Raw genomic sequence first — 9,610 nt, 5'->3', positions numbered from 1 at the left:
GAGCACGTGCAGAGCGCCGATTCCACCTGGGCGATCCCGGCCGGCAGTCCAGTCAGCGACAGCGCCGACACCGCGCTCCTTCCTCCCCACGAGCGCCCCGTCGAGGGAGGCTGGTCCTCCGAGCCAGGCACGGCCGAGCGCGCCTGCCCGCCTCCTCCCGGCCATCGGGGGAGGGACCCAGGACGGGGAGCCACCCCGGGCGGAGGCGGAGTCGCGCAGGGGAAAGGCCGCCCGCCATCTCCGCGGCCCTCTGCACATGCTTGAGGGCGCCGCGGCCTCACTCCTCCAACGAAAACCAGATCCAGGGAAGGAAGCCCCGCGCAGCTGAGAAAGAGGCTCCGCGAGCATGTGCAGAGCTTTCAAACTGCTAGGTTGGCAGGAGCAGGGACCGACCAACGGGAGCTCACCCTGTCGCGGGGATTCGAACCACTGACCCTCTGATCGGCAAGTCCTAGGCCCTGTGGTTTAAGCCACAGCACCACCTGTGTCCCAGCAAGGAAATAGTGAGCAAATAAAGGATTCTGCTCCCCCCCCCCATGCCTCTGCTCCCGACATCACCACCACTCCACGAAATGCAGCTTTCCTGATCTGGAGGGGTCTGTTGGGTGCCTGAGTCATATTTGCTGTCTGAAATAAAGCTTGTCTTCTGGTTCTTATAGCCTGCATTTTGCAAGGCCATTTGTGTTCATTCTTAATCAGATGCACAGGGACATAAACATGAAACAGTTTATTATTCTACCCAAATATCAGTAAGACGGGCCAAAAATAAGTTATAAATGGTGTCAAATGAGAACAATAATCAAACAAATCTCAAGGTGGCATGAATGCAACCAGTGGCGTAGCGTGGGGGGTGCAGGGGGGCCGGCCGCAACATCTGGGGGTTAGGGTTAGGGGGCGCAAATCCACGGGTTAGGGGGCGCAAATCCACGGGTTAGGGGGCGCAAATTACTTGCCTTGCCCCGGGTGCTGACAACCCACGCTACGCCACTGAGTGGCTCCCACTCTTGAGGAGAAAGGCCAGTTTGTAAATCGAGTAGAGGCTCAAAAGAAACTTCAGAGGAAACTTGCCTGCGTGTAAATTCCTTCTTTGCATCACAGACATGATCTGCTAATTGTGTAATGTGCTTTTTCTTTTAGAGCAACAGCAGTAACAGCACTTGCTAGTGAAGAGCGGGGGGGGGGCATGCATGCAGTGCCTTCCAGATGTTGTTGGGTGCCTGTTCCTAGCATAGCCAGGGCTCAAGGATGATGGGAGTTGTAGTCCAACAACATCTGGAAAAAGAGAAAGAGAAACTCACTCTTAAATTGAATTCCACACATCTCTGCAGCAATTCGCCGTTTTATAAAAGGTACTCGTGAAAATTCACCAGCATTTTAGTGTGTGTTCCTCCTAATATACTCATTTTTGTATATAGTTTTTGACTGATACATGCATTTATTCAAGCATATTCTCCTAATATATGCATTTTAATGCACATTGCTTGGTTGGAGAACTACATCGCAAAATTCAGAGACGTGAGAATTTCAAAGGATAATTGTCTTTTCCTTCGAAAAGTATGAAGGAAGCAGCTTCTCACTGAAATGCAAACCAATTCAGATTTCTTCCCCATCCCTAATCTGGAGGGTATAGCTACTTACACTATGGAAACTATTTCCTTTTTGTTACTGACTTTACTAACTGGCGTTAATAGCCAAAAAAGGACATCTATAGCTGAATAAACAGACCTTTACAACCACCCATTTCTGATGTCTCCTTTAGTTGCTTGGGTATATATTTAGCTGTGTAACTTGTTAACAAGCTCAGAGCTGAAACTTGATCTTCACTAACTATAAGCCAGCTGTATGGCTCATTTTTAGTTTACGTCACTGGCCTGTGGATATTTTTTACTCTGTAGCTCCTGATATATTCAGCCCTGAAACATAATATTATCCATAGCCAGATATTTTTCAAATACTCTTTTAAGAGGCAAGCAAAACAGCCACTGTTTGGGAGTTTAAAGCTTTTATTTGAATATGATCCACTGATTTCAGACATAAAAGTCAGCTAATGAATGGAAATGTATCAGTACTTCAAGCTCCGCAATTGTGAAAATGGGTTAGCATAATCTCACCGGCTAATTTAAGTCATCTTTGCATATTTGCCTCTCATAGAGCCTGTTTGGTGTGACCTTTGACAGTTACAAGTTAATGAAGGCCAACTAGCTGTCATGCCAACAGTAATCATAGGGTGGCTGCCACCATTGAAAGGGGTTTTAAAACCACCAGGATTAAAGGTGATATAGATCCACGAGTGCCTTTTTAAAATTGGGGTGCTGTTCCAACCACCCTGCTTTTAGCTCTGTTCTGTATTATATTTAAAAATAATGTATTTTCAAGAGGGAGGAGGCACTGGTGAATTTCAGAGCTCCCGAATAACCCAGGATAAAAACAAATGAAGTATTAAGCAAAAGTAAAATTCATTTAGGAAAATGAGAACATACATTCAGACAGGTAGCAGTATGGGAGTGAGAAAACTCAGGTTCGGGGGCCAAATGTGCCCCCACCTCTTTATGTGGCCCTGAGGACCCACCTATAAAAACCACCCTCCTCAGTCACATACCCTCTTCCCAGATGAGTAGCTGGCAGTGTGGTAGGATAATAGTGGTCACCTGACCTGACAGGGAGGAGAGGTGAAGGGGCAAGGTGGTGGGGAAGTCAGTGTGGTACAAACACACCAGCAGGAATGTCAGATTGGCTCCACCAGTGAGCTTGCACTATGCTGCTCTCCCCTCACCAGTCCTGCTTTGCATTCTCCTTGAGTATTTTCACTAGGCTGTGTCTTTGAATTATGATACAGTGGTACCTTGGGTTACATACGCTTCAGGTTACAGACTCCGCTAACCCAGAAATATTACCTTGGGTTAAGAACTTTGCTTCAGAATGAGAACAGAAATTGTGCTTCGGCAGTGCAGCGGCAGCTGCAAAACAGGCGGTGCATTCCATTCTTGGTGAACTCTTATCCTTCCTGTCGTTTCTGAAATAATAGAAGTTGGGCCTCTCTTAAACACAGGAACTATGCCTGTTCTTCTTAGCTTTCCTGAAAAAGATCTAATCTTGCCATGTACTCTATGCACTTTGCCACGGCAACAGCTAAATGAGAAAGTTCTTACTTCCCGACACTGCAGTGCGTATGTTTTGACATTGAAAAACAGCTTAACAGTGGCAGACAAGAGAGAAAATGGAATTCATTCTTATAGCATTGGCCATTTGTTTGTTACTGTGGGCATACTATAAGGGGAAGCTGACAAAAAAACAAAACACCCCACAATAACACATATTATGTGTTCAAGGTTAATTGGCAAGCCCACTGGAAATGTTTTACCACCCATCACAGCTTACTGATATTTACAACATTATGTTGCAGAAATATGCTACCACATGAGACTTGACCCGTTTATACTGAGAAATAGGAAGTGTTTTACTTGCACTTTTTAAAAAAAGAAATCAAACCCCTCTCCACATACACATAATCACAGTCTCAGACATAAGTAGGTGTTCAATTCAAGAGACGACCCAATGCAGGCCAAGCTCTCCTGGAGTAGAAACTACAAATTCTGAATGTAAAACAGATTCCTCCTCCAACCCTCATTTAAGTGCTTGGTACTCTTGGTAATCTGATTGCAGCAGAAACACTCTTTTGACTGATTTCTTGCTGTTTCAATTATATAAGGAAACATTATATAAGAACCATTAAGGCTTTCCGTTTTTTTAAGCAAAATCTTTGTCCAGCAATAATCTCACAGTATGTAAATATTTACTGTAACTTCCTGCTAGAGTTTTATTTCCATTTAAAGATATGAAATGTTTTGTTTTAAAGCTGTCGTATTTTTAGAGGTCATTTAGGGAACAGAAGGTCAAACTATACTGATGCATTATTTTAAAATAGGCTGCAGCTACTTTTGGAAAGATTCCACAGTGACTGTGTTGCAATATATAAGCTTAACAGCATCCTAAAATGTCACGATGTAAAATACACTCAAATCAGTATAATTTTATTCCACATTATCATACCGTTCTAAATACCCATCTCAGCTCTGATATGATTGGGCTTCCTCAACCATGGCATGCAAGCATGCATGGACTACTGTTTTCCCACCAAATCTAAATGTTGTGGACTGACTTTCATTTGTTTTCTGTTTAGAAGTTCTTACTGCTGACCTCAAAAACTTTCTAAACCCCCTTCATGTATAGATTATGGTTTCCAACAGGCCAGAAATTATTGGATCTATAAACCACACAGAGGACTGTACATGGTTGGGGCATAATCACAACAAATAAATTTGCTTTAATTTCATCTTTTGGCCTAGTGGTTTGTAAAAGGAGGCTTAAAATCAGGATTTTAAAAATATGCATTAAAACAATAGTATAACACAATAAGAAACATTATATCATATTGGTTAGCTGCCCAAATCAGTGCTTCTATTCTTAACCTGGTTGCATGGTCCTGTGGTTGAGGAAGGGATGTTCTTTGACTAGGCAACAGTTGGGTAAGAAGGCTCCATATGTATTCAAATGTTGACCTCAGCAACACAGGCTCTTGCCACAGAGGAGCAGTTTCCATGGCACTTGTGCCAAGGAAGGATGGGACCACAGAGGGAAGGGCCTGAGCTCAGTGGTACAGCATCTGCTTTGCAAAACTCCCCAATTCAATCCCTGGCATCTCCTGATAGGGCTGGGAAAGACTTCCGGAATGGATTCAGTTCAACCTCTGAGGTACCACTGTATTGTACAGTCAGAGTCATGCACCTAGAAAGTTAAAGGCAGTCTCTGCTGCTTTCCTGTTCTTGTGTCAGCTAATATGCTGCCCATATCAAACAAGCATTTATTCCACATATTTGGACTGTAATAATCCAGGATATTATTAATATCCTTTAGGACAGAGGCTTTATCTTATTTGTGACCTAGAGTACATAGTAACGTTTAAGCAATCTTCTGTACTGCTTTATGCTACATTAGCCAGGGACATTTTGATAATTCCTCTGCAAATCCAACCCCTGGCTCTTTGTTTCACTTCAGAAGAAAAAAGGGAGAGCAAAACACATGCTACAGTTTGCCTACAAAGCTATTGCAAAAGCAATGAGATCATTGTATATTTTAACGGTAAGAGTAAACTTGCTTAATCCTTAACAATGAGCCAGTTCAAAGCTGACGTGGCCAGGTGGGAAGTGCTTCTTCTTCTGTGTGGTCTAATCCACTCCTGTGATATATCTAACTACGAACTGTATAGCTAGGTGGGGTGATTTTGCTTTCTGCACCATTACTGACCTTCCCTGGGGGCCAAACTACATGGTTGGTGATTAGTATCCACTGGAACTGATAGGACAGAAGGCAGAGAGACGAACAGCAGGAGGCAGCCAGGTCCAGGGGGCCGTGGGTGCTTTGGCACCCACAATAATATATTTGTGGGGTCTGGGCCCCACCAAAGTCAATGGGCAAAGTTGAAGCCCTTTTTGTGGGCACCCACAATCTTCGGCGTGAGATGGCACCTATGACAGGTGGTACCAGAGCCAATGACAGGTTTAGCGATTATAGGAACATAGGAAGCTGCCTTAGAGAGACAAAGCATTGGTTCACCTTGCTCAGTATCGTTTACATTGCTTGACAGCGGCTCTACGGGATTACATGCAGGGTTCTCTCCTGGCCCTGCCTTGAGATACCAGACTGAAACTGGGGCTTTCTGTTCACAAAGGTTGGATTATGCATAAAAGGGGGAAAGTATGCATAAAAGTGATTACACTGGCGAAAACAACATACAAAATTGCATTGCTTTAGGGCAGGCATAGGCAACTTTCGGCCCTCCAGATGTTTTGGCCTACAACTCCCATGATCCCTAGCTAACAGGACCAGTGGTCAGGGATGATGGGAATTGTAGTCCAAAACATCTGGAGGGCCAAAGGTTGCCTATACCCGCATTAGGGAGAGTACGAATTAAAAACACATATTCACATAAACAAAATGCAAAAATGCATGGGATTAGGGGCAGTAGCTTGCAAAAATGTTTATATTTCAAGAAATGTACGCTGAAATACTGATGGACTTTCATGTGGACTTTTTAAAAATGCAACAAGTGGAAATTTTGCAAAAATCTGAAACTGGAAACATGAGAAATTGAAGGAAACCAAAATTGGCAGATTTATCCATCCCTCAAGCTGCGGGTACCAACTTGAATAAAATATTGGGGGGGGGGGGAGGTAAGCCCATGACATGGCGCACGCATACTATTTGAATGGAAATGCTCGCCAACTTTGGTGGGGGCAGGCCCCCTCTTTTATTGTGGTATTATCCCTGAGATTTCTCACCACTTGAAGAAGTGAGGAGCAGGAAACAGTACTAGTGGTCAGAGCAGTTGGTATGACTGCAAAGGAAGTGCAAATACCTTTCTCCTGGTTTCCTTCATTGCCTTTATTATGAACTAGGGAGAGCACAAATCCTGGTGGTGAAATGGATGTCAGGCAGTGATCAGGACAACAAATAGCATACAACATAGTAGCAACAAGAACCCTGTCACTTTTTGCAAATAATTCCATTCATTCGCCACACACATTTAGTGTGAATATGTCTCTCCTCAAAGTGGTCATAAACTTGAATATAAAGCTGTCATAAATGGGGGGAGGAATTCCTGAGGGAAATCATCAACAAGCCATTTTTTGCTTTATAACAGACAATAAACGCCAAAAGTCTTGTTTTCCCAGCTGTCATCTGGGTCTGGTGAAACAAGTTGAAATGTTGCTGGGCTGCAGATACCTCTTTGCCATGAAATGTTTGGTCGCTACAGATTAGAGAAGAAACTCCAGAATCAATACAATAGCGCGGAAACATAAACCATTGTTAACGCTAAAGTGTTTCACAATTGTACAGAAAGACAGGTGCGATGCTGGCCTCCTTTTACAAAACTAAAAGCTAAGTGAATAGTGATGGTACCTAAAGATAAAACTGAGTTTGTTTTGTAACCTTTGCGATAATGTTCCTGCTTCCCACAATGGCTGCAGGGATATCTCCAAGAAGTCCACACGCAAGGCATGAGCAAGACAGATAAAAAGGTCGTGTTCACTGAGGAACATACCATGGAAACCAATTCAAGCCCATAAACATATCCCACATAATTACTTTGATCCCAAGGTCATAAATGGAACATAACATAATATAAAGCAACATGAAAATCAATGTTAGTTGAAACAGATAAGGTAGGCAATGAGAGGCTTATCAGAGATAGTACACAGCACAGAACAAAAAGAATGTGCTTCATTGCTTTAAGTCGCATTTTAATCAATGTTTTATATATTTGCTGTTAGCTGCCCTGAGCCCAGTTTTTAAACCGGGAAGGGCGGGGTATAAATAAAAAATTATTATTATTATTATTATTATTATTATTATTATTATTATTATTATTGGTTAGATGCTAAAGGAAATGAATTAGTGGTAAAGCAAAGGACTTATGAGCGGCGACATAAAAATATTAAATTGACGTCTGATTACCCCAACAAGATGCTACATTGCACTGAATCTCAGCCAAAGTGACAATGTATGTGATTCTTTAGTCGTAAATGAAAATTCCTAAGAAATTAATCACATTTTCAGATCTGCTAGAGGCCTTCTCCAACAACAGGCACGAACTAGAAGCTGTAGTTTGCAAAATATTTTTATTTAAATCAATATTATCGTATATATTCTGAGGAATCCTGCCAGAAAGTAAAATGTAGGAAAATAAACGTTCAAGCAGGTGGCTCATTCAAAACCATGTTGACCAGTGATAAGCCAGCCTTTGCAACAAATATTTATTGAAGCAGAATATTTATATTTTTGTCCTAGTGCTTAATCCCAGTGTTGCAATATTATTTGTGCTTATATATGCATGTGACAGGACACTTCCAGAAGGGCAGGCCCAGGTAAGGAAACTATCTTTCCATTTTGCTTGGGGACATATTTGCAAATACCATAGATGTTGGAACTGAGATTTTGGCCACTGTCTTCTTGCAAGAAAAAAACCCCCACAATATTGCATGGCCCATGTTTCCCATTGATGTGCAAAGTGGCTGTGGCAACAAGGAAAAGAAAGTTTAATCACTCACATCCTTCCACAAGCCACATGCTTTTTCTTCCATGCAAATGCTTCCATTCTGTGCTTCCACTCCTTTTTTCCAGAGCAGTTGATGGGTATTATCAGTCCTTTTTTTCTGGGGGTATGCAGGGAGTACGCATACCCCTAAACATTTTGTGAATCTTTCTACTTTTGTCCATTTATTTATTTTTCCCAATTTCAGCTATAAAATTGTGATTTTCTTGAATCAAAATCAGAGTATCCCTATACTTTTTTTTTTAGAAAAAAACACTGAGTATTATTATTATTATTATTATTATTAATTGAATTTATATACTGGAAGACTCAGGGAGGTCTGTTTCTATGGCCCTATGATCCTCCTAAGTTGTTCAGAAGCTCTAAAGCAGGCATAGGCAAACTCAGCCCTCCAGATGTTTTGGGACTACAACTCCCATGATCCCTAGCTAACAGGACCAGTGGTCAGGGATGATGGGAATTGTAGTCCCAAAACATCTGGAGCGCCTAGTTTGCCTAAGCCTGCTCTAAAGGCCTAGATGAGTGAGAATTACCAGTGAGATCAGCTTATTGTTGCTGCAGCCAAGGTGCTGCTCTTGCAATGTAGCACTTAAGCCCTATCTATATGCTATGCCTTGAACAGGAAATTTAAAACATAAATAGGAGGTGTCAGCTATGCAAGTAAGCCCCGCCCCCAGTGTCCCCACTCACAACAGCCCCTTCCACTCCACCTCCACCAACCTTTCCCCATTGAGTGGGAAGGTAGGAAGTAGAATTGTAAGTGCATTAAATGTAGCATATGTTGGATTTGGAAAGCTGGCAGTGACTGCAGTGGGGGGGGGATAAGTATAGTCTCCCAATCCCCCCCCCCACTGCTGGAGGAAATGGAGAACCTATGACCCTCCAGATGCTGTTAGACTTCAACTCCCATCATTCCTTGACAGCATGTGTGGCAAGTGGTAAGGAATGGTGGGAGCTATATTTCAACATCTGGAGCTCCACAAGTTCCCCATCCCTGTTTTCAGATATGCACTTGGTTACCTAAGTAACAGCACAATCCTATGATACTATGAATGAGGTCAGTGGGACTTACTCCCATGTAAGAATGCATCAAATTGTAGACAAAAACCATCTGGCTTAAAATGAACTCCATGGGGCCAATTAATTATGTCCTTCTACCCCTTGCAAACTTTGGAGTCAAGAATTTAGTGTGATCACTCTTTCTTGGCTGCTATTTTGGAAGCAGAAAAACTGTTCAATCAAAACAGATGTGTAATTTGTTTTACTTTTTCTGGTTAAAATTCAGATATAGGTTGCTTCTTTCTTAACAGTGCTGTGCTTAACATTGCTTTGAGTAAGCAAGAAACTTAATCTTAAAAGGCGAAATCAGTGATGATCAGCTGATCTAACTGTTGAATATGATCTCCAAGTCAGTCTCAAATAGACTTGCTATTCAGGTAAGTAGTTCTGAGTGCTGGGATTACATTACCAATTACAGTGGTACCTCGAGTTACAAAC

Source organism: Podarcis melisellensis, assembly GCF_964234715.1.
Source record: "Podarcis melisellensis genome assembly, chromosome: 9".
NCBI lineage: Eukaryota > Metazoa > Chordata > Lepidosauria > Squamata > Lacertidae > Podarcis > Podarcis melisellensis.
The sequence above is the reverse complement of the archived record's forward strand: the minus strand, read 5'-3'. Positions refer to the sequence as shown.